We start from the raw sequence: 24,499 nt of genomic DNA, 5'->3' as shown, positions 1-24,499 counted from the left end.
TGGATTTTGATGCCTCTTTCCTTCCCCACATTAGGGAAGTTCTCTGCTATAATTTGCTCCAATATACCTTCTGCCCCTCTCTTTCTTCTTCTTCTGGCATCCCAATTATTCTAATGTTGTTTCATCTTATTGTATCGCTTGTCTCTCGAATTCTGCCCTCGTGATCCTGTAGTTGTTTCTCTCTTTTTCTCAGCCTCTTTATTTTCCATCATTTGGTCTTCTATATCGCTGATTCTCTCTTTTGCCTCATTTAGCCTAGCAGTTAGTGCCCCCATTTGATTGCACCTCATTAATAGCCTTTTTGATTTCGACTTAGTTAGATTTTAGTTCTTTTATTTCTCCAGAAAGGGTTTCTCTTCCACGCTTTTTTCAAGCCCAGCTAGTATCTTTAAAGTCATGATTCTGAACTCTAGGTCCGACATTGTACTAATGTCCGTATTTAGTAGGTCCCTGGCAGACGGTACTACCTCTTGTTCTTTTTGCTGAGGTGACTTTTTTTGTCTTGTCATTTTGTCCTTCCAGTAAGTGGTCGCTTCTCTGTTCAGAGAGTTGTTGCTACTCTCTTCTTCTATCTTCTCTTGAGTTCGTAGGTGTTCACAATGGTTTGATCCCTATTCAGCTGAATTCCTGAGACCAGACGATATCCAGGTCTCCTACTCCTCCGCCATCTTGCTCCGCCCCCAACCGTGTTCTTAATAAATGTTTTCTGGAGATCTCTCTTAGTAGAAAGAAATACGTCTCAGTGGTTCTGTTCGTATCCTAAGTGTTTTTGAAACTACTGTATAGTATTATTGTTTTCCTTCACGTTAGGGTATTTTCACAGGATATCCCTATCCCTGCAAAGGAGTTCTGGTTATAGATGCGTATGTTTATTTTCACTTTACAGGAGAAAAGCCAAGAATCAGTAGTCAATTAACTTTTGACTAGTGTGCAGTATTTAGCTCAGGACCATAATTTTAGAAATAAACCATGATCCATGTTTTGAGGCTCACGATAGGCCAGATACTGTTCAAAGCACTGTAGACGTAATGTCTAATTTTATTCTGGAATGAATCCTAGAAGGCAGTTTCATGGACTTCATTTCCAGTTATGGAAACTGAGGTTTAAACAGTGCAATGACTTGTTCAGGGACCTGGGACTCAAGTGATGAGCTGAGATTTTCATTCAGGTCAGTTTTACTCCCTGTTTCTCCTGCTCTCTGTAGGTCCCTAGGAGTATTTGCTGGAATGACCTCCTAGTAACAATTGCTGGGAATCCTTGTTTTCTCCATGTCTCTTTCTTTATAAAGGTCTCCCCATTGTTTAAATGGATCTCTTCTTACATAGAAACATGGAAAGAGAAAAACACTCTGTAAAGATTTAGTCTTATGGTATATTCTACAGCAGGGTGAGATAACAAATAAACAGAAAAAATGTCTATTATAAATGGCGTTATTGGGGATGTGTGTGTGTATATATATATATATATATGCTGGCCGTCAGACAACTGGGGGGCTAGGGCTTCCAATCCCCGATGTAGTTGAAAATCTGCATATTAATTTGCCTCCTATTAACTTAACTACTAAGAGCCTACTGTTGACCAGGAGCCTTACCGATAACACAAACAGTTGATTAACACATATTTTGTATGTTATATGCATTATATAGTGTATTCTTACAGTAAACTAAGATAGGGAGAAAAGTGTTATTGAGAAAATCATAAGGAAGGGAAAATACTTTTACAGTGCTGTACTGTTAAAAAATCCGCATGTAAGTGGACCCCGTGGTGTTCAACGGTCAAGTGTACACACACATGTATATAGCGGCATCCATATAACTCTTACACTATTACATGAAAGCGTGTGATTATTCCTACATTCTCCCTAACTTTAAGGTATAAATGTGATTGTGAGTTTCTTCTCAGAAGGAATGCCCTTCTCCCCTAACTGATACATAGATATGTGACCATAGATTATTCTGATGTGGATCACCAAACTAAATCTTATAAACCATTGTAGAGAAATTTAGGGTGCTAGAATAGCATTTAATAACCAGTTATTGCCACAGGACACTAACACAGGGCTAGAATCTGCCTCTGCTGCCTAAGCACACTTGGACATAGCGCAGGGACAGGGAATCCCGGCCTTTGAATTCATTCATCTCACCTTGGAGACAAGTAACAGGAAGCCCCGAACCATTTATGCACCTAGTCACAAAGCACGGTGTAAATCTAACTTATGAAAAACTACCTTGGAGGGTTATGTGGTGTGCATTTCCATGTTGTAAATTTTTTCCCTGTTTTTGTGCGCATGTGACATTTATTTTATTTCTATGTGAGAGAAGCGCACCGGGCGTACTTCTGCATCATTTTCTGTACCTGAGTCTCTCTTTATGGTTGCCCCTCTCCTGTTGCATTTTCCCTCTGACTCTATTACACTTTTTCCCCCACCACCCCAATTTCTAATTCTTTCTGTTGTTAGTTTTCTGCTTCCTTTAGCCATAATATAAAATGAAATTGTAAAGGTAACTCTGAGTTGCTTTTGAGCTCTTCCTGTGATATGACAGCAAAAACTAATTTGCTTTTATTTCTGTAGCTTTTCGTTGATTCTTTTTATGGACCAGATGCCCATTAAAACATAGAATGGGGCAGAAGTCCACATCTTGTGCCTTTCTGTGACTGTTTTGAACTGAATCCATGAAATCAATGTATGACAATCAGCAGTTTAGAAGTTGGATTCCATCAGTTTATTCTAATGGAGTTTGTCTTGTGTTTTAAATTGAATCAGCGCTCTTTGTTGCTCTAACACGAAGTAGCAGTATGTTCATAATAGGAGATTTTTCTTATGTCTTATGTATACCAATATAAATCTTCTCATAGGCTGGTCACAATTCTTAAATATTCTGTTTGACCCATAATCCATCTGCTTAAGTCTCATACATACCATTAACCCACCAATATTTGAGACAATGAATTGATTGCAGATTTCAGGATGTATTCCTCCTGTCACTGTTAATGCTAATAGATCTGCATTTCGACCTGTCTTGTAGCACCATTTCACTGGAAAGAAAATTAATTTTTAGTGACCTAATCCTTCATTTTCTTTATGTCTGATTTTCACTTGATTTAGAAAAGATAATGTTTGGGTGAGCACATTGTTATCTACAACTTAGTCTTTTTCAAAGCAGCATTTCTAACCCATCTGCTAAGCCATTGTTTGCATTAGTTTGGTGTCGACTCTGAGAAGTGTCTATTTTATTTCCTTGATTTCTAGGGATAATACAGACTCATCTTACCAACACTGCCCTCAGTGACACTGACCAAGGTTCTCAGGTGGTCATTAGCCACAGTCCCCTCCCAGTAGAAAGGGTGGGACTGCAAAAAAGCTCATCCTAGCTACATCTTTATGTGCAATTACATCTCCTGCACTTTGTAACTGAAGATGAAAGATAATCATCATACGTAACTACTGATGGCCTCTGATGGAGCTATTATGGATGATTGTTCTCTTCTTTATTTTTTTTTTTATTTTTACAGTGAACAAAGAAAAAGATGCAGCTAATATATAGCTATTTTTAAAAAGAGGCTAATGTGACGTAGATAAAGAGGAATTTAAAACAGCTAGTTGATGAGACTCTAAAGGATGTGATTTGTCATAGACATAATATGTTCCTCAAATATTTATAAAGGCTTAATAATAGGTGTGCTCTACATATTTCATTCCCTTCAACCCCCCAAAATCTAGGTAATATTCATTAGTTTAAATAGTTAATAATTTAGTAGGCTTAAATAAACTAAGATGATATTTCAGGACTATTCAGTGAGACCAGGTTTTATAAATGATGCAAGCAAAGCATCTATTTTCATTTATTATGAATATAAACATAGGAATTCTATTTACCGAATGGTCTCGTGAGAGACCATTCAATTTCATTTTCAAATCTGTCCTCATTTTTAAGCCTATTCTCATTTTAAAATCTGTCCTTAAATAGTGTAACCATTTGTATGTGTATATATAGGCAGAAACATACACATTTATATACATACACACATAATTGGAACTAAATAGGTAAATATTATGTAAGTAGGTTTGTAAGCTTCTGTGCTAAGCTCTAGGAACTAATCAAGATAAGATGGCACTTTACTATGCCATTACTTACATAACAAAGCTACCCTGTTCCATGTGTATCAAGCAGATAATCACCTTGGAATTTTGCTGTTCGGTAAATAAATATTTTAGGGAGAAATTTAGAAACCCTGTTGGACTGTATTTATTCAGCACACATTCTAATGATACCCAGCATTTTGCAAATGGGGATTTATGGCTTGTGGAACATTTGTGGTGCAGTGAAAATCCATAAATTGCGATTAACACAACAAAGCTGGAATATGCAGGAAGTTGTGATTTCACTATCCTTCTGCTGAGCGGCTTACAAGTGTGGTGGTGGGGTGTCTGGTATTCTAGTCCTAGCTGCATATTTTATTTCCATGCAGTGGTTACGTCTCATTCAGTGAAGTGACAGATACATCTGCTAGACGTCTCTTTCAGTGGGTGAGGAACATTGCTTGCTTTAGAGAGCACTTACTAAGGACAGTAATTTGCACTGACTTGAAAAGCAGGGGTTAGATGTCTTCCATGTATAAGCTATTCCCAAGTTGTGAGATAAATCACTTTATAATCTGTACTGGTTCTTCCAGTCCAATGGCTGGGAAATTACTAATCAAATATAGCTGTTCAAAGAGCTTGACTTGATATCATATAGTTGACCTTAGCACAGAGAATGTTTTGCTGGAAAAATTGTAAACTCCACTGAAATATGTCCCAGTCTTTCCCTGGGTGTTTTGCACTATTTCCATTGATTTTACTGATCTTGGTCATCTTATGAGTATTTTTGGAATGGAAGAGACTTCTCAGTATGAGGTGTTAGGCTTTACATGTTTGACAACACAGAATGGCCCATTTTGACATAATCATGGTAATTTCTGGGTGCTGGCTTTAAAAAGTCAGACGTACTTGGTTTTCCCTTTTTTGATTTTTCTTATATTACTGTAACTTAGATGAGACAGTCCCTTCATTTGAGTACTTTATTACATATTGATGTCAAAGTCTCTGTCTCTCTTCTGGCTCTTTCCATGCATAGATATAATAAAGGCACAGATACACAGACAGAGATGTTTACAGATATTGTGAGGGGCGTATGTGTGCATATACACATACAATAAAGCTTGACCTAATGGTGTTGCAATATCTACCTGTTCCCTCTCCTAATATGCTCATAATATTTCCACCGTGGCTAAAGAAGGGGGAACAGGAAACAAAGAGGTCACCACAATGGGGGCACTTGCTGTCTGGAAAGCATTCCCGGAGGGCATAGAACAGAAGGGTTCAAAGACCAAACTAAGAAGATGGGATTGCCGAGACGATCACATCAATGTAAACGTGCAGTGCGAAGTAGGAGGAAGAAAGTGGTAGGTAACATACTTAGGATGGGGTGCCAGAGGAGGGGGGCAGCTTGTGATCAAGTAAGGTAGACCTGTTGGCCTTTGGTGGGAAACTCGTCCAGGTGGCCAGACACCTGCTAGTCTGGTATTTATATAATTCAGTGTACTATCAGTGTTTTAATGCAGTGATACAAAATAGTAGGGAATGTACTAGTAGAATATGTGTATTATATTTCTGCATATAACTACAAGTACACAAGTCAATGAGAGAAACCATTCTATATATTTTCTAGGAATACCTATTTGCTGCTTTTCTTATTAATGTTGTGTGTTTCAGACATGCAGAAATAGGCCCCAGAGCCTTAAGAAATAGTTTTGAAGGAAACTTAAAATGGAAACAATCACATCTACTATTCTTCTCCCCAGTGAACCAGGAAGGCCTGCCATTTTTTTTTCTTAATTTCAGGATGGAAAACTTTGTATAGGATCCCAGATGTTCTGAAAGTAGATAATTAGAGAACCAGTGATTTAGTCTGAAGAAAATAATAATAGGACAACTAAATAACTATTTTAAGGCTATAAGTGGACATTATATGGAAGATGGAATCTAGTGATACTTAATTTACTGGAGTTGCTATTTTTACCCCTCGAGGTCTGACTGGTGACTAATTCTTGGGGGAGGAGGAGGAAGAGGTTTAAGAGCACTTTAACTGGATATTTCTTATTTGTATAGATAATTGATTTTCTCATTTTTATCATTCTCTTGTATTATGTTTAGGACATCTACAAAATATATAAAATGGTTTCAAATGATTTGTTGGATGCCAGAAAATGATTAATTCATTTTTCTTTGTTTAGGATAAAATTTGACACCTATTAATTAAAAAATTATCAAAACAGATGTGCTTCTTGTTATTCTTTGCAGCATCCTCTGAGCCTCTCTGGAGGTTAGAAATTCTATGATGATTTCACTTGCCTCAGTTCTCTCTCTCAAAACCTCATAATCAATCCGTTCTCATAGCCACACAGATAAAATCCAATTCCCTAAGAAACTATATGACTTTCTTTTTTATTATTTTATTTTTAATTGTGGTAAAAAAAAAACCCCACATAACCTAAAATTTACCTTCCTAGCCATTTTAAGTGTACAGTTCTGTATTGACTACGATTTTCACACTGTTCTGTAACTGATCTCTAAAACTTCTTCAAAAGTCCCTTACAAAACTGCAACCCCAAAGCAGGTAGACAACTTCCCGTTTCCTCTTTCCCCAGCCCCTGACAGCCACCACTCTGTGAGACTTTCTTCCTCTGACTCCTGTCTCTGCTTTTTGGATTTTCTCTAACTCATCTCAAAACCTGCCGTTCAGGCACACAAAACTTCCCATTCCCCATTCAGGCTCCAGTTTTAAGACCTTCATCCGCATTCTTTCCCCAGCCATTGTATGGTTAACTTCTGACTCAACTTTCAGATACAGACTTACAAGACTCTCCCAGAATGGGAGATGTACACCTACTATGTGCTCCTATATGCACCCTTCATTTCCAGCTATCACAACAATTAGCTTAAAACTTTTTTTTTTTTATAGAATGTGAGTGCTTCAAGAGTCAAACCAATAGCTACATAAAGAAGAACATTTAGTCCAGCCTATCATTTTATTCTTGGCACCATAGCACACACTAAATAAATAATTGTTGACTGGATAAGTGGGTCAGTGTTCAAAATACCTTTGAGTATTTGAATATTCTTTTGTCACCTACTGGCTGTGTGCCCTTGGATACATAAAGATGATGATGTTGATGATATTAATTACAACATTAATGACAGCAAGCAGCCCTGGCTGTCACTGACACAACACTTCCTATGTATGAGGCACTTTTTAAACCTTTACATGCATTAACTCATTTACTCTTCCTAATAACCCTATTCATGAGGTACTATGATTAAGCCTGTTGACAGATAAGTAGAGAGGACAGGAATGCAGAGTGATTTGTTCAAGGTTACTTAGCTCCAAAGAACAGAATTGTTCCTGGAATCAGACCCTTTGAATCTGAACTCATGTCCAGAAATATCACTGCTTTCTGGGGTGGACCTCTGTTTCTTTATTTATAATAAGGGTTATTGTAACTATTTCAAAATTGGGTGATGAGCATTAAGTGTTCTAATCTATGCGAGCGGCTTAGCACAGGGCCTGATTTGTAATGAAAGTTTAAGAAATAACAGCATTTATTGTTGTAATATATGTCAAGTGCCTTGTTTGGTGCTTATAAGCCTGTAGGCTTTCAATAAACGCGAGCTGCCTCTTCTCTCTTTCTCCTTAATTAGAGCAAGTCAGAGGCAACTACTGGTGCCGAGGGGTTAGGTCAGGAGCATACTGCAGTGGCCACCAAGATGAAGGGTAATAACTTGTACAAGCTGGGGAAGAAGAGCACAAGTTTCAGAAAACAGCCTCCTGTAACTATGCGCTCATGCTTTGCTGGGATTGTGATAAAAACATCTGCCATTTGAATAATATTTCTAATTTTGAAAGCATGTTCAATTTCTCATGTCATTTTTATCTCATGGTTGGCCTTGGGAGAAAAGACATAATATCCCAATTCCCATGTTACAAAGAATCCTCAGTGACTTACCAAAGATAAGAGTAGTTTGGGTACAAAGAAGAACTAGAAATTGTTAATGTCAAAAGGTAATTCATCCTCAAACCGGGATGTTTTTGAGAGTGGAAGAGGAAAGGTAACGGTTAAGTTAGGAGAACAGACATAAACTGGGTCTGTCCAGGGTCCGGGAGGATGTATGGGACCCCTTTCTTCTGCTCAGCAGATTCTCCCTTCTCTTTTTCACCTTTTCTCTTGCCCCACAAGCATCACACTGACTTAAAATATTCTTCTTCCTTGATCCAGAGAATGAGTTCTCCTTCTCAGGGTGTCCATAGTTCCATTTGCTATATACACAAAGTTCCACATTGTGAAAATCAAACATTATGTATTTGAAAAGAATGAGAAATTGACCCTGATGCAATGACTACACACACACCTATGTGTGTACGTGTGTGCATGCGTGTGGGTGTGTTTGAGATAAAGGATGAGAGGCTAGCATACTTGGCTTGGTTTGCTTCTACGATGGAACTTCCCTTTTGCTCTATTGAACCTCCTTTTTTATCAGTTACGTTGAATCATGTATTAATTTCCTTATAATGCCATAACAAAGTGCCATAAACTAGATGTCTTAAAAGAACAGACATATATTGTCTTACAATGCTGAAAGCTAGAAGTCCAAAATCAAGTTGTTTGTGGGGGTTGGTATTTTCACAGGCTTTTGAGGGAGAAACTCCTCAATCTCTGTCCTAGCCTCTGGTCACACCCATGCTTACCTTGCCTTGCAGATAAGACACATCACTTCAGTCTTCCCTGTCTTCACATGTCATCTCCTGTGTGTCTGTGTCTTTACAATGGTCATCTACAGTCATATTGAATTAGGGACCCATCCTGCTCCAGTATTGTCCTCATCTTGATCTTATGTTTGCAATGGTCCTACTTCCAAATCAGGTCACAATCTGAAGGACTAGGGGTTAGAAATTCAACGTTTTTTTTGGGGGGGGCAGGGGGCCATTATAACAATTAGTAAGAACAACCAAAACCAATCATATATGGAAGAATTTGCCAGTGTTGCAGCCTGTATCAGTCTCTCTTTTGCGATAATCTGTGTCTTAGGAAAGCAAGAAAATATAAGAACTAGTTGTGTCTGCTGAAGATATAACCTCATAGTGACCGTCCCTGTTCATTACCTGGTGACAGGATACAATTTTATAGACAAGAATGATAAACAGAGTTACTACAAAATTAGTGTTTTGCCTAAATTATTTTCTTCACCTGTTGTGTTTAAAAGATATGAAAATTATTTTCATTTTAAAATTAACAAAATTATATTAGTGCTCTATTGATAAATGTATTTATTTACATAATGTCTTAGTCGTGAATAGTTGTTGATTGAAATGGGAAATAGTTTGGTATTTTAATAGAATTATAGATTATTACAAGATAGATCGTTTACACTCCCGAATGTTGAGAATGACAAAGAAGTTATTACTCTAACCTGCTCTGGCTTTACATAAACTACAGAACATGGTGGTATCTGGATAGCTTCCACATTCCCTGCAGGACACAGCTGGGGGAAAGAGGCAATAGGGCCGAGCAAAAGGCACTCTGGGAAGAGTGACAGATCCTCTGGGAAGAGATCAGCAATCCCAAGCAATGAAGTCTCAAAGAGAGGGGCAAAAGTTAAAGCCACTGAAGGTAGCTCATTGAGGCACCAAACAAAGAGGATGGATGGAGGTGCTGAGCAGGCAGGACAGAGAAAGCACAGGTAGAGTGTTGGCTGATGGCTTCTGTGAATGTGGAAGGGCTGGGATTAGCACCTAGTGTGGCAGGCAGTCCCCAGGACTAGTTGGAGTGTATGGGTCTGGACTCACGAGAACCAGGTTCATGTGCAAGACCTCAGAAGCACGCATTGCCCCCTTTCCTCTACCCACTTCTACCAAGATAAAGGGGCATCCTTAAAAGACCATTGCAAATAAGTGTCCTGACCTTGCAGCTTGCTATATCTTCTGAACCCACTGACTCTTTGGCATCCGACGGAGTCTCTTACAAAACCCACAAGCATCCTTCGTGCCTCTGCTTGGAGACTTCCATGGTTCCCCACCAGGCAACTGACATTGTTCCTCTCTGATAAAATTCAGTTTTTCAGAGTTCAGCCTGCATCTTTACAGATCTCCTACTCTCCTTACTGTTCAAATAGACTTTCACTAGTACCTGTGGAGGGAATGAAATCCAGAATGTGAAGCTGTCCATATGTTGCTCCTCGTCTCCTCCGAATTGCTATTTCTCCCCAATGAAGGCTCTGTATGATGGTGATGTTCCTTCTGTCCACCAGCCTCTGACCCTTTCTCTCACGGTGACAACCTCCACGGAATGTCTTCCTTCCCTATTGCTGATACAGACGCGCTCGTACATTCTTACACGGGCTTGCTGCTTTCCTATCTTCCTGAGTTTATCTGGAGGGGCTGCACCCTGGCTCATGGTGCCTCATCACAACCCTGCTCCTGGTTCAAAGCACAGACTGCATCCGGTGTCTCCTCAAAGCCTGTGTAGAGCAAAGCTTTTGTGTGAAGGTAAGTCTTCAGTCCAGAGTCACGTTTGCATCTGATGTTTTCCTCTACAGAGTAATTTTGAGTGAATATTTATCCTGAGGGACAACTGGAAGTGAACACACATGTCAGTTTGTAGCCTTTCATATGAAACTTATGCTAACAAGGCAACAAAGAATTCATGAGACTCATTGTGAAGATTTGTGTGACCACCATATCGGATATCATTACAACAAAATCAGGTCCGTACACCTTTGATGGGGACCAAACGATTCATTTTGCTGTGCGCCCAGGCTTCTGTCCTTGTTTACTGTGCGCAAAGAGGAAGTGCAGATCTTCTCTCTGAGGTTAATTGTTGCTTTCACAGCTCACTCACCCTCTTCCCTTGCACCCTGTAGGATTGTCTCTGACCTAAGACGTTCTTGTGAAAATCGATATCCATGGCTTATGAGAGACAGGAATAATTCAAATGATGACGGATCCTTGGAGGTGGGCAGTATGGTTAAGCATGTGTGTTTTAAGATGACAGTTGTGAAGATAGAAAAGCTCTGTCTGGCCTTCCTGGGCTCCCAGTTACTTTACATTAAAATGTGGTGTGTCCATCATGATTTATCTACTTCTTTCTGTTTTACATGCATTTTTGTTTTTATGCTTTTTACACAGTGACATTAAACAAATTTAATATTTTGTTATGATCCATTCAAGTGCAAGTCCACACTCTGCATCTTTGCTCCTCAAAGTACAGTCTCGACCAGCAACGTTGCATCACCAGAGAAGCTTTGAAAACCTGCAGATTTCAGATCAGGAGACCAAGAGAAGGGACTTCAGAGGCCTATTTACCTCAATCATGGAGTCTTCCTGAAAGGGGCTGCTCACTGAAGTTAACTCAGTTCTGGAACCTCCAAGACGATCTAGCTGGAAGCAGCCCTGAGAGCTCTAAGGAGTTCCTTCAAGAGCCACTGGAAGAGGGGAGACAGCTCAGTGTGCCCTAGAACCATTAGCTCTGTCTGCACGCCAGGATCCTGAAAATGAAAGAAAACAAAAATTTTTTTATCAAGCTTTGTCAGTGGAAAAGAACAGTTAACCATTCCCCCAGCTCCCCAGTCAACCACTCATCCAGTACCTCTAAGTACTGGCCAACCAGAAGATATGTCTGAGACATCAGAATTGTACATGTTTGTTGATGTCACCTACAATGCTGGTGTTCTCCAGGTGGAGAAAAGCGCCATGCACAGAAAGATCAGTTAATATGGATGGCCATGAAATGCGTTGAGGACAACTTAATGAACTTATTACTATTACTACTATTATTATTACTCTCACAATATTACTAAATTTAGAATAAAAAGGAAACACTCAAAGGATGAAACAAAATCTGACCAGAGCCCAAACTGACCCCATGGGTTTAAGAGAGAAAACGAGAGAAGACCTGACCCTTGAGCAGATCAGAAGCAGTACGGTGAGCAATCCAGGTCCCTTTCCTCAGCTTTTTTTTGCCAAGAGACCAAGTTTCAAGCAAAACAAGGTATCTGGCGGGAGACATTTCCACCACCAAGACCCAGGTGGAGATGAAGAGACCAGCCTATGAACTAAAGATTGTGGCTGATCAGAATGAGAAACCTCTGAAAATTGAAATAGAAGTTAAATCACCTTGTAGTAATTCAGTATGTCTCTGTGACCTTAGTGTTTCTGAAGATGATTTATTGATCGAGGTCTCTGAGAAGTACAGATTACATCTGAATCTTCCAGAATCTGTGCATACTGAAATGACTACAGCAAAATTATCAAAGAGAAAGCTACATTAATCATCACAGTGCCACTGGTGGAAGTCAAGAGCATCATCTGCTTTGGGTTTTCAGTGCTAACGGCAGATGAATTACAGGACCTTCATGATGGGTGAAGAGGCAGTGGTTTATCTTAAATACCAGTTTTGTATTTTGTAAGAGTTCTTTTTTACCCAATGATGTTTTCTCATCAACTCTTTATCTTTTTTTTTTTAAACTCACTCTTTCTCCTTCTCAAACTTGATGTGAAGCAGAATCTACTAAAAACAGTATCGCCATGATACACTTTTTTTTGAAGGTCTTCCTAACGGTCTTAAAGTAACAAATATGATTTGGGAAATTCTGTTTGTTTTCAGGTAACATGGGAGGATTCTTGGCTTACTGGTTGAAAAAAAATTTTTTTTTGTCTAGGAAATTTTTACATCAGGAAATAAAAATAAAGATTTTTATTTTTATTTTTTAAAAATTATATTTACTGTATTTATTTAAAATAAATAAAATATTTTAAATAATTTATTTATTTCGTTTATTTAAAAAGAAGAAAGCAGAGTTCAGGTGCAGCCCTGAAGTACTACATCAAAGTTGTAATTCATAAGAAGCTTTTTCTTGATGTTTTCTATGCACATTAAAGTTTGAGCACTGTTCTGCATCTCTATGAAATATACTCTTCTTAGATGTGAATTAGTGTTTGGTTTTAAACATTGCCATTGTTTTTGGGAACGTAGAGCCCCCAGAAAAATAATTTAACATTTTACACACACAAAAATGTCTTCTAGCTTCCACCTGGCAGATAGAGATTTTACTTTGGGGTCACACAGATGAAATATTACAAAGAAACATTAGACGTGATGTCTTTGGTTACCTGAAAAGCAAGATTTCATTAGACACTCTGTGTTTAATAGAACTAAATATTATTGAAAGTAGTTTTTTTCCTCAGTAGTGACCCATTTTTCCTTACTTGTAACATCTATATTTTATGTAGAAATCTATAATATTGTCATAGAATTGTATATAAATAAAAATTGTGTCCAGGTGAATTTACGGGGTCTGATTTTTATTGCTCCTTAAGTAACAGGGCTCCTAGTTGTCCCGCACACGATTTTATATTCTGACGAATGCTACCAACTGCAACTTTGGGTTAGTCCTAAGTCTGTAGTAGACTGTAACTTTTCTCCTACATGTTTATACATGTGTGCAAACACACCTGCACTCAAGCATATTTGAAATTAATTTTGAGCAGCTCTAATAGTTTTGTCTATAATGAACTAACCTAAGTTCATTACAGGAGCTGTGGCATTTACAGAGATAAGTAGAGGACAGTTCCTGCTTTCTGGACATTTATAAACTAGTATGCAAAAATAAATTGAACAGAAATCACTTTGGTATGAAATGCAACAAAAGAGCCCCTGATTACTTTTGGACAGGGTAATCAAAAATACATTCTTTGATAAACTGGTATTTAATTGAACTTTGAAAGATACATGATAGTCTAACAGGTAGAAAAAAGGAAGAGCATTTTAACTGGGAAGCAACAGTAGGAACAAAGACAAGAAAACCAAAAATGATGAGCCATGGAGAGAAAAGGACAAATTCCCAGAAAAGTAAAGTGAAAGATGTTTTAAAAAATACCAAAAATTGAAGACCGAAGGCTCTACTTGCCACTACTCCATAGGTTGCACATCTTCTAGCCTTTCTAAGAGCTTAGTATATGAAGGCATCATTCTCATTAATACTGGCAGATGAAAATACTGCAGTGAATTTAGAAGACAAATGTGCAAAGACATTTCTTAAAATAGTTAACTACAAAATCACGTGGTCTCAGAATGAAAACATCATTGAGAGACCTCTTCCCCCACTTTCATACAAAGGACAGAAATCCTTTCTGGTCTCCTTTATGGTTTCCATTCCCGTTTTGCTTAAATTCATTTCATGACAGGTTTCTTCACTGAAATTTGGAAGATAACTTTTGGAAAGCTGTTTGTTTTCTTGAGTTGATTGGAAATCAGAGGAAAACCATTCAGGGATCTACTTGTCTGTCCATCCCCGAGTCCCAAATTAAGAAATTGGGAACACATTCTTTTCTTCTCCTTAGACCTGAAATGTATGTGTGTTGTATACTCTGTGTATAAATCAGTATAATAATTCTGAATACTCTGGTATCCCTTTTTTGGACTAGTTCCCAGACTTTTGAATCTAATGGACCAGTAAATTCAAATCATGTGATTGCATTTAAAAAAATCACTATTGTGGATCTAATTTCACTTCCGTTGCATAAATAAAAATATAAATTTCACTTAAAAAGTGGGAAGACAATCATCTCAGAATGAAACAGCCCATATTTGACCACAAATTAATCTTATCATATGTTGTAAAAATATGCACACTATAGTTCTTATGTTTCTCACATTTTTCCATGGATTAGAGAAAATTTCTTTTATCATCGGCAGACCGACATTTTGAAAGCACTCTTCTGTGTGACCTCTATTTTGTAAATATCTCTGGTTAAAATGTCCTGTCAGAGCTGAACACCTGGGGCACCTGGGTGGCTCTGTCAGGTAAGCAGCTGACTCTTGATTTCGGCTCAGGGCACGCGATCTTAGGGTCCTGGGATCGAGCCCCATGTAGGGCTCCGTGCTCAGCGGGGAGTCTGTTTGTGGGTTCTCTCTCTCTCTCCGCCCCTGCCCCAACTCCTGCATGCTCTCTCTTCCTCTCTCTCTCTCACAAATAAATAAATAAATCTTAAAAAAAAAGAACACTGTATTCTCCAGCATAGTCTTCTCCTTTTTGGACCTGCCCTTGAGCAGCCACAGACCCTCTTCTTGGCATTGTCAATCTGTTTGCTCACCTCGCACTCACACTCTCAGAGCCACCACTCACATCTTTATCTGTGCAGTGAAGTTTTTGAACCTAAAGGCAACACTTTGTATTTATTTTCATTCACCTGTATCCTGTTCATCTGCCGCAGTGTTGCGTTCTGTCGAACACTCTAAAAATAATGGTGATGGATCTCTATAAATTTTATTTACAATGTCTTCAGGCTGTCAAAAAAATTTGAGCAGAAAAATTATGTAGAACTCCTCATAGAACATATTCCATGGATCAATAGTATGTCATTTTCTCTTTTGCTTGACATAAATAAAAATTGAATCAGTTTTATGTACTTTAAAAAAATTCTGCCAGTTTGGAGTTTTGGCAAATGCAGCTTTCTATTTCTTCATCACCTGTTCAACGTTTTTTCTTTTTTTTTCTTTTATGAGGAGGTTTTTAAAAATAAAAATTCTATATATTTAAGGTGTACAACCGTGATGATTTGATATAAATACACATAGTGAAATGATTACTAGCATTAAGGTAACCAACATCTTTTCACAGTCAGCATATTTTGGTGTGTGATGAGTGTACAGTATTATTAAGTATACTCTTGTCCGTATTTTGATATCTTATTTATCCTACACCACTGCAAATTTGCACCCTTTGACCAACATCTCCCCATTTCTCCCCCAACCCCAGCCCCTTGTAATCACCATTCTACTCTCTGCTTCTATGGGTTGGACTTTTTTTTTTAATTGCTCATATAAGTGAGATCATTCAGCATTTGTCTTTCTCTGACTTATTTCACTTAGCATCATGTCTTCCAAGTTCATCCATGTTGTCACAAATGGCAAGATTTACTTCTTTCTGAGGAATGAATAAATATTCCACTGTGTGTGTATATCTTCTTTATCCATTCATCTTTCTTTTTTTTTTAAGATTTTATTTATTTATTTGAGAGATAGAGAGCATGAGAGGGAAGAGGGTCAGAGGGAGAAGCAGACTCCCTGCCGAGCAGGGAGTCCGATGTGGGACTCGATCTCGGGACTCCAGGATCATGACCTGAGCCGAAGGCAGTCGCTTAACCAACTGAGCCACCCAGGCGCCCCTCCATTCATCTTTCGATGGACATTTAGGTTGTTTCCATATCCTGATTATTATCCTTATTATGAATAATGCTGCAATGAATATGGGAGTGCAGATATTTCTTTGAGATACTAATTTTGTTTCCTTTGGATGTATACCCAGAAGTGGAAATTTTGGATCATATGGTAGTTCTATTTTTAAGTTTTTGAGGAATCTCCATAAGGTTTTCCATGATGGCTGTACCAACTTGCATTCCCATCAAGAGTGCACCAGGGTTCCCTTTTCTTCACATCCTCTCCAACATTTGTTATCTTTTGTCCTTTTCATAATACCTAAGAATATGAGATGATATCTCATTGTGGTTTTGACTTGTATTTTTCTGATAATCATTGATGTTGAGCACCTTTTCCTGTATCTAATGGCCATTTATATGTCTTCTCTTGAGAAATGTCTATTCAGATCTTTTGACCATTTTTTTAATCAGGTTATTTGTTTTCTTACTATTGATTTTTTTGAACTCCTTACATATTTTGGATATTAACCACTTATCAGATGTATGATTTACAAATATTTTCTCCCATTTTTTAGATTTCCTCTTTATTCTGTTTCCTTTATTGTGCAGAAGGTTTTCAGTTTGATGTAATAACACTTGTCTGTTTTTGTTTTGTTGACTGTAGTTTTGAGATCACATCCAAAAAGTCATTGCCTTGGCCAACTGTCAAGAAGCTTTCCCCCTATATTTTCTTCTAAAGGTTTTATGGTTTCAGGTCTTACATTTAAGACTTTAATCCATTGTGAGTTGATCTGCGTGAGTTAAGGGTCCAATTTCATTCCTCTGCATTTGGGAAATTTGTTTTCCCAGCACCACTTAGTGAAGAGACTGCCCTTTCCCCCTTGTGTGTTCTTGGCACTTTTGTTGAAGTTCAGCTGACCATAAATGCATGAATTTTTCAAGTTTTGGCAAACATAGCTTTGTATTTCTTCATCATCTGTTCAACATTTTCAAGAAATGTCTCCATTGTTTTTGTCACGATCAAACACATTTAAATTAAAACAATAACAAGAAAGAAGATTTATTATTTTGCTGCCAAGAAACTCAACAACTAATTTGGGGTCAGGAAGAATCAGGGGCTAAAGTTCATTGGTAACCTGTAGCAGAAGCCAGTTAAAAATAGGAAAAATGGCTATAAACACTTAGAAAAGTAATGACTTCAAGAAGTTAGAAATGTGTCAGGATCCTAGAAAAGGTCTTAGATAGGAAGACAAACATCCAAAGGGCAGATGGCCACAGAGAGAATCAGGGCTAGAAGGAGTATTTCAGAAGAAAGCAGTTTTGTCCTTGTGTGGACCATTTATCTAAAAGATGATAAGTTGACTATGAACAAATTGTTAAGAGTCTAAAATCTCTTTGGAAAGATTTAGAGCATAAACGAATTGACTTTAAAAAGCAACCAAGGCTCTCATAAAATCTGCTTTCATCTTATTAAACCGTGGTGCTTATGTTACAGCCAAAGTCTAAATGTAGGCTAATAACAACGGTGAAAGATAATTAGGAGATTAATAGATTGACACTCTAATGTAGAAGAAGAGAAAGTGTTGTATAATTTGTGTAATGAATATAACATCAGATACATAGTTAAGACATCTGACATGCCATTAATTATTAAATTTAAGTCATTTAATATTTTTGTTTCATTGTGAATCATGCAGCAATGATTAAGTCTTTCTTACATATAATACCGTTTTTCAAAAATTGACACTGATAAAGTAATAAAAATGAATATATTTTGCAAAATTTAAAATTTATATTTTTGTTATATATGCAAAAGTTCTGTGCGTCTTGATTACATGAATTTCATTTGAGGGTAATTTAAATTATAAATGTAAGTGTGTATAAATATGTATAATATGTTTATAGTCAATAATAAAGCATTGAGTTAGTTTGAGTTTCTTTTAAGTTATTTTGTGGTGGGCAACCACTTCACACTGTATATCTATGAAATTCTGCCGTATATTTCTCATCACGATTTAGCATTAGCGACATAACTATTTGACAAGGTAGTGCCTTAACAGGACTTGCCTTTGTGCATATTCAGTACCAGTGAGCAGGCAATATATACAGTAGAAAGTTCTATTAAAATTAAGTAGGTCTGTTTTAAAGAACAATTAATATTTATTATTTATTCAAGAAACTGTGCACGCATGAGATAACCTGATCTAATCTCATAATTGATAAATAAATAGATGTTTTTAAAATAAAATGGTCAAGCCAGTTAGTTCTTTGTGGTTAATCCAAAGACCAGTTATTTGGCACCATATAGCTGTTACCTTTTTAATTAAATAATGTTCTCCAACTCTTTACAAAGCAGCTATTCTTCAAGGTCACTTTTTCATTATCTTTAACCTGAAAGAAGGCTTCCATAAGAATGCAAATATGACTTCTCTTTTACCTCTACCTTGGGCAGAGCAATGTGAAATATTATTGGAACATAACTCTGCTGTTTTGCTATGAGTCTTACAATAATTTGCCCACTCCGGAAAGGTTAAGTCATGTCATCCCGCTAAAACCTCCTAAGCCTACAAAATAGATTATTTTACGGTAAAGCAGCTTTCCTTTCCAAGTGTGCTTTGCCCTGGAGGAAATGAAGTTGCCACTTTAGAATGCTCAATAACACCTTCCACTCAGCATTGTAACTCGGAGATTAATCAGTTTCTGCTGTTTCATCACTCAGTCAAGCGGCTTCCAAAATATAGTTGCCAACCCTCAGACTTGCACCTATGCACTCTAGGATCCAGCCTTTAAATAAAGTAGGCTTTCTCCGTTGCTTTTTTTTTTTTTTTTTTTTGGTCCTTTGTTTATAGAACAGATTTTAAAATCAGTTATTTCAAATCTAACACTTTTTTAAAAAGATTTTATTTATTTATTTGACAGAGAGAGACACAGCGAGAGAGGGAACACAAGCAGGGGGAGTGGGAGAGGGAGAAGCAGGCTTCCCGCTGAGCAGGGAGCCCGATGCGGGGCTCGATCCCAGGACCCCAAGATCATGACCTGAGCTGAAGGCAGACGCTTAACAACTGAGCCACCCAGGTGCCTCTCAAATTTAACACTTTTTATCCTTCTAAAGAAAATAAATATTCCTTATAGAAGTTTATTTTCTAATTTTAAATATTTTATTTTATGACATTTTAGTGTAAAGGACTTCCATGTTAACATTTAAAAAAATACCACTTGGAGCTATGATTCTCTACTAGAATTATCCAATTAAGTAATACAGTATAATTATTATTTTAGTGGAAAACTAATATCTACTTAAAAGTATTGTTACTTATCACTGTAACATCACTGTGAATTTTTGTTTGCTTATTGCTTTTCTTTGTTTTGTTTTGTTTTTGATGTTAAGGAAATCTGCAATATTGTGGTTCAGGATTTGTCCCAAAGACTAACTTTTATTTCCTTTTCTCTGCCTTTTTTAAACATAAAAGTAAGAATTCATATTATCCATTTCATTCTAAAACACATCCAGATATCAAAAGTTTAAATGGATGATAGTTTATGAGGAGACTTTTAAAAAATGTGATCCAGTTCATTTTAGTATCAGTTAAACACGAGTTAAGTAATGTTGTCTCCCTTCCTTGAGAAATTCCATTCCCATGGTTACTTTGTGTAGGACCCAGACAGACCTTCTTGTGGGACAGCTTGAAGTTCTTGCAGCATATTCTGGTCTCAGTGGATGATCTCCTTGCTGTGAGCTCACTCTGTTTCCCTGAAGATGATAAACCCTAGACCCCTAGACCCATGCTCTCAGCATGTGGCAGCCATTGGCCACATGTGGCTATTGAGCCCTGGAAATGGTGTTAACTATGACTGGGGGCATGCAGTTTTACAATTTTTATTTCATTTTGATCAATTTAAATTAAATTATTGATTTAAATTAGGTATGCAGTGTAAAATAAATTTACATTAAGCATACCTTTCTTGTTTTGCTAGGACTGTATTTGACCGTTGACATTTTAGCCTATGATTAAGATATGCTGCAAATGTAAAATACAAGATTTCAAAGATAAGGTATAAAATGAGAAAGTGGACCATCTCAGGGAAAATTTTTATTTTGATTACATGCTGAATGATAAGATCTTGGATATATTATGTGAAATAAAATATACTATTAAAGTTAATTTCACCTGTTCCTTTTTCACTTTTTTAATGTGACGACCAGAATAGTTAAAATTACCTATGTGCTTTGCATTGTATTTCTATTATGTGTACAGCTCTGGTGGTTCAGATGGTGGAGACTCTGGTAGTTCTCTACACACAGGTGAACTTGGCAGTGAATTGACACGCAACTTAAAATTTCCTCTCTCGTTACAGATTCTTTCCTTTTTTAACTTAAGAGAAAATCCCTTATAATGCAGATTTCCCAAAATATGTTTTTGGCAATGTTAATAAAGCTTCTCAGGGTTTTAATATGCCACATGCCATACATATATAAACATTATACCCTGAGGCTGCTCCCCAGTTGATTTCCAGGGAGAATCACCACATACAGCATTCTGTGGATCAGATGATCAGGGGCACCTGGGTGGCTCAGTCAGTTAAGCAGCTGACTCTTGATTTCCACTGAGGTCATGATCTCAGGATCATGAGATTGAGTCCCCTGTCAGGCTCCCCACTCAGCAGGGAGTCTGCTTAAGAGTCTCTCCCTCTTCCTCTGCTCCTTCCCCCCTCAAATAAATAAATAAATCTTTAGAAAACAGACAAAAAGATGATCAGATATTGGGGAGTGTAATAATGGTGATACTATTCATTTTGTTGCTTCTCGTCTATTCTAATGTCATTTGTGATATTATATAATGTCCCCATGGATGTGACATGTATATTTTATATTGATACTTTCCCCTGCAGCTAAATGGCCTTTTTCAGCTGGTTGACTTTAGATTCCTCACTTTCCTTCTCTCATTCTTTCCTTCATCCTCAGACTCATCCTTGGCAGGTAAAAGAACAAATAACATGAGTAAATCAAAGAATGTGTGTGAGATTCCCTACCCCAGGATTTAGCACATAGATTTTCATATGCTAAACATTTCTAATTCTTATTAGAAGCTTCAATTAAATATTCAAGACATTAAGTTAAATACCAGCAGGCATTCAATGCTTCTGATTTAAAAATTATTCCTGACTAATGAGTATTAATTAATTCTCAGGTCAGTTAACAAATATTTGTTGAGTTTACATTGTTCAAGGAACTGTGTTGTCAACACTAGCGATTCGGCAGAAATAGAAACACATGAAATTTAATAATCTGAACTCACAGAGAATAATTGTATCAGTGAATGAATGCAGTATATTTAGCAAAAATAGCCAATGCTGGTAAAGCATACAGACTTGTTCATTTATTATTTTGAGATTTCTATTCTGTTTCTTATGTTAAACAGGATATCTTATGTGCAACTGCAAAACAACCTTTTGTACATAATACAAGTAATAGAACGCTGAGTTTGTGTCTTATGAACTGCAAACTACAATTGAAAGATTTTTACATACTTCAAATTAGTAAAGAATATAAAATTACCTACTAAGAAACTAGATGGACTAGTACTTGATAGAATTTACATACTTTTCATTTTCTTGTACCTTTTACTCTTTTCAGAGTGATTTAACACATAATATCCCATTTGCTACCTGATAAAAAATGGGAAATCTGGGAATGTTTTTCACCATGCCACGGAAGAGAGTGGTTAAATTACTGGATAGCTCAGTCAGTTGGGCGTCCGACTCTTGGTGCAGGTCGTGGTATCAGGGTTGTGGTATTGAGCCCCATGTCAGGCTCTGCACTCAAGTCGGCTTGGGACTCCCTCTTCTTCTCCCTCTCTCCCCTCCCCCCCAACACTCTCTCTCTCTCTCTCTCTCTCTCTAAAATACAAAATAAATCTTTAAAAGTACCATAGTTGAGATTCAACTTTGTCCTTTTGTTAGAATTGAAAGCATCACTTACAGAAATAGCCTGAGCTCTTTCAATTGATAACTGCTTCACTTAAATTGCTTCTGATTAGTAATCAGAACAGGGACAGTATTTGGTGAGACAAAATCCTTCTATGAAATGTGCTGCTGATCGTATGCAGGAAACAAATCAAAAATAATTAAATTTAGGATTAAGTATTTTACCTTTAAGTTTTCTTAACTTTAACTTTTTACAGTCTCAGTAGAGAGTCATATATACATTTTAACAGTGAGTTATTAGATTTAAAAAATGTCCAGAACTCTCCTTGAAGAAACACTACTCTTTCCTTAAGAGTTATCTTCCAGAAGACTGTTACATGACATAATTTTAGTTATCAGTGTCGAACAAAAGCGGAAGACACGGGTGAGTTTGGATTATAGAATATGGGCATATGAGACTCTTCAATCCCTTCCATATATTAGATTTACACCAGGTTTGGCCATCTTGCAAAAGTTTGGGCCTGTTGAAAAAATACTTACTGAGCGAGGTATTTGGGGAAATGGAGAAATAAGTAAAATACTCTTTGCACTCAGAATTCATAGAGTAGAATAAGGCAGAGTGAGGTAAAACAAAGGTATAATTAACAAAACCAAAGGATGGATGTTCATTTCCTAACAGCTGGAAGAGAACCTTGTTTCAGTAGATTAGGAGAAAGGTCCCATCTGGTAAAAGCCTTGATCTTCACAAAATAAGCATTAAAAATTAGCTACACAGGATGGCAGGTATTTACAGGTAGAGAAGGAACAGAATGTCTTACAAACAGAAAAGACCATGTGGACCTAAGGAAGAAAATGTAAATCATGATCAGCGTACAGCAAATAATGCTTTGATTATAGCATAAAGTAAGTGTAAGCATCGGGGCTCAAGATGGAAATTGAAGTCAAGTTGTAAAGGTTTTGACTATTGTGACACCTATTTTATTCAATGGACAATGAAAAAATAAAATTAGTGATGGAACTGTAGGAACATTTATCTGTCAGTAGAATGGATTAGAGTGGATAGAATTTGGAGAAGTATTGGTTTGGATGTAGACAAGTTTTGTGAGCACTGAAGCCAGCTTTCTTTGAGATCAAAGTCCTGGTGAGATTCATGCAGTTCGGGGAACTAGGCTGCGTGGAAATATTTCCATCAATAACTTTTAAAAACATTCACAAGTAAAAGGTTTATTTAGATTTTATTTAGATTTTTAAATTAAAAAGATTATTTAATCATTTGATTCAAAATGTAAATGGCCTTGGAAAGTTTGAGTGGGGATTCCTTCACACTCAAGTACAAATCAGTTTAATCAATTTTCTTCTTCCCATCTGAGTGCACTGTAATTCCCCAGAGAGATATAATAATTTAGAATTGGGTACAATTAATAAAAAAAGCCTAAAGTAGTGACAGAGCAAACCTGGTAGAACTGTAGAACTTTGCTGTCATAATGGGAGATTTCAATATATGTCTCTCAATTACTGATAGGTCAAGAAAATGAAAAAGAAGCAAAAATAAAGAAGGTTTGAATAACAAATGTGATTTATTAAAAACTGCATAAAATTAGTGTTTATATATAAACATTTTTTAAAACAAGATTTATTAATTTGAGAAGGAGAGAGAGTGGGAGGAACAGAGGGAGAATGGGAGGAAAAGACAGAATCTCAAGCACACTCCCTGCTGAGCCCTGACTTGGGGCTCCATCTCACAACCGGGGATCATGACCTGAGCTGAAAGCATGAGTTGGACACTTAGTTGACTTTGCCACCCAGGTGTCCTTACATATAAACACTTTTTAGTTATATATTATGCATTTACTTTTTAAAACCAACTATTAAGCCATGCATAAAGCAGATCTCAACAAATCTAAGTAAATTTCGAAGAATTCATATTACACAATGACACGGTGGGGTAGCAGGGTTTAGTGGACGAGTATGGGCCCCTAAGTCCCACTGCCCAGTCTCAAACCCTGTGTTCTTCACTTACTGAAGACTTTGGGAAGATGAATATTCTTTTCTACCTATTTTCCCAACTGCAAATAGAGATCATAATAGTACCGATTTTATAGAGTTACTGGGAGTGTTCCATAAATTAACATATGGGATGTACTTGGTACAGTGCCTGGAACATGGTAAAATGATCTAAGAATTTGCTATTACCAAAAAGCATAGTTTTGTGCAGTACGGGCGCAATAGGGAAGGGAGTAGTCTTTTTTGAGCATGGCAAGACCTTGTCTGGATAGAGAGCCAGAATGGGAGTAGGGGTGGAAGGGAACGTGTAAGATAAA

At 37.1% G+C, this 24,499-nt stretch overlaps 1 pseudogene; it reads left to right on the top strand.

Annotated features, from left to right (window-relative positions):
• Nucleotides 1–11,406: 11,406 nt before the first annotated feature.
• Nucleotides 11,407–12,459, top strand: LOC148161792 (PIH1 domain-containing protein 2 pseudogene; annotated as a pseudogene).
• Nucleotides 12,460–24,499: the final 12,040 nt, after the last annotated feature.

This window comes from Eumetopias jubatus, unplaced genomic scaffold (genome assembly GCF_037043125.1).
Source record: "Eumetopias jubatus isolate StellerSeaLion01/CBP00866 unplaced genomic scaffold, mEumJub1_p1.0 scaffold_65, whole genome shotgun sequence".
NCBI classification, from domain to species: domain Eukaryota; kingdom Metazoa; phylum Chordata; class Mammalia; order Carnivora; family Otariidae; genus Eumetopias; species Eumetopias jubatus.
Note: the sequence above shows the minus strand (reverse complement) of the source record. Positions and strands in the feature narration are given on the sequence as shown.